We start from the raw sequence: 2500 nt of genomic DNA, 5'->3' as shown, positions 1-2500 counted from the left end.
AGGGGAGATCCCCGTGAGCGTGGTCACCAAAGCGTGGCACTGGGCTTCAGGAAGGGCCCTATGGAGGCTCCGTGTAACCTCCATTGACTTGCAAGTCTTTCACAAGTCGGTTTCTAATATCACGCCGGTAGCTGTCTGGTGGACTGGGGGCCGCGACAATGGAAAGTTTGTAAGCTGGAAGCTGGGAGACTGCCTCGGAGGCTGGAAAAGTGACACACACGGGTAACTCCGGTGCCGTTCGACGGATTTCGACGAAAATAGGCTCGTTGGAAAGCCAACGTCGGGGACACGACGACTAACTGTGCGCCCCGTTGCGCACGCGCGCGTGCGCGACATGGGAAGCGAAACAAAACTTCAAACAGAGCTACAGGCTCGTGCGTGCGAAAAAGGCCGAGACACGACGACGTGCCCGCGTGCGCCTAGCCCCAACTCGAATAACAAAGTCGTCCCGGGCCGGATCCGAGCTACGGGACGGAAACGGGAGCCGAGTCAAAATTTCAAACGGAGCCCGCGTCGCGGAAATGGTCAAAATGAATAAAAGTGGCACTCGAGCGCGTGCCTCTCGCTCTGACTAAAGTGACAAAATGATCCCCGTTGAAATGCATTGAGCACGGGGGAAACGGGAGGAAAAAGAAAATTTCAAATGGAGCTGTCGAAATGGGGGTGCTATTTTGGGGGGGTATATGGCGTGGCCACGTTCTCCCACGAGTCCAACTTGAATTCTGAAACCGTCCCCGTCCAAATCCCACGTTCGGGCGAGCTACTGTCAATTTTCAAAGCACCACTCCCCCCCTTCAATGCACTCTTTTGGAAGCTGGGAAAAGGGTCTCCGTGCAGAGCTAGTGCCACTTTGCGGGCACTCACGGCCTCGAGGGTGGGCTCGTTGGATAGCCACGGGCCGGGGGACGACAGCCCGAGAAGGTCCCGGGGTCGTGCGCGCGCGTGCGAGACGCAGCGAGCGAAACGAAATTTCAAATCGACCCCCCGAAAAAATGACACCTTTTGCCGGGAGGAAAAACACTCAGCCCGCTGCCCCAGGCTCCAACTTGAATTCTAAAACCGTCCCCGTCCAAATCCCACGTTCGGGCGCACAACTGTGAATTTCACAAACTATCCACATTCAACCAGACAAACACACCCTCACACGGGGCAAAATCGTCCGCCCAAGGCACCACGGGATCCCTGCACCCCCACCCTTGGGATCCAAGGGGACCCACACACTCCACCGCCTCCCTGGGCTCATGGTCTGGGCTCCCAAGGGACCCCCCACACCCACCGCGGACTCCCGGGGAAACAGCGCCCCCAGGCCGGGGAGCCCACCTCCGGGGGGGACCCCCCACACTACCTGACCTCCGGGGGGACCTGTGCACCCACTATTAAGCACACCCCCTGTGTTAAAACCCATTAAACGCAACTTTAAGAACTCTGTGCCCCTGGTCATCCTTGTGGAATTTTGTGCCTCTGGTCATCCTCCCATAGACTCCCATTCAAAATGTATGCATCTGGTCATCCTCCCATTGACTCCCATTCAAAATGTATGCATCTGGTCATCCTCCCATAGACTCCCATTCAAAATGTATGCATCTGGTCATCCTCCCATAGACTCCCATTCAAAATGTATGCATCTGGTCTTCCTCCCATTGACTCCCATTCAAAAGCCATGCCTCTGGTCATCCTCCCATAGACTTCCATTCAAGTTGGACTTAGGTTTTGGCGCGTTGGCTTCTCATGCATCTGGTCTTCCTCCCATTGACTCCCATTCAAAATGTATGCCTCTGGTCATCCTCCCATAGACTTCCATTCAAGTTGGACTTAGGTTTTGGCGCGTTCGCTTCTCATGCATCTGGTCATCCTCCCATTGACTCCCATTCAAAAGCCATGCCTCTGGTCATCCTCCCATAGACTTCCATTCAAGTTGGACTTAGGTTTTGGCGCGTTCGCTTCTCATGCATCTGGTCATCCTCCCATTGACTCCCATTCAAAAGTCATGCCTCTGGTCATCCTCCCATAGACTTCCATTCAAGTTGGACTTAGGTTTTGGCGCGTTGGCTTCTCATGCATCTGGTCATCCTCCCATTGACTCCCATTCAAAAGTCATGCCTCTGGTCATCCTCCCATAGACTTCCATTCAAGTTGGACTTAGGTTTTGGCGCGTTGGCTTCTCATGCCTCTGGTCATCCTCCCATTGACTCCCATTCAAAAGCCATGCCTCTGGTCATCCTCCCATAGACTTCCATTCAAGTTGGACTTAGGTTTTGGCGCGTTGGCTTCTCATGCATCTGGTCATCCTCCCATTGACTCCCATTCAAAAGTCATGCCTCTGGTCATCCTCCCATAGACTTCCATTCAAGTTGGACTTAGGTTTTGGCGCGTTGGCTTCTCATGCCTCTGGTCATCCTCCCATTGACTCCCATTCAAAAGCCATGCCTCTGGTCATCCTCCCATAGACTTCCATTCAAGTTGGACTTAGGTTTTGGCGCGTTGGCTTCTCATGCATCTG

Source organism: Hypomesus nipponensis, chromosome 21 (genome assembly GCF_054491055.1).
Source record: "Hypomesus nipponensis isolate SF chromosome 21, ASM5449105v1, whole genome shotgun sequence".
Classification (NCBI taxonomy): domain Eukaryota; kingdom Metazoa; phylum Chordata; class Actinopteri; order Osmeriformes; family Osmeridae; genus Hypomesus; species Hypomesus nipponensis.
This window is presented reverse-complemented; position numbering follows the sequence as displayed.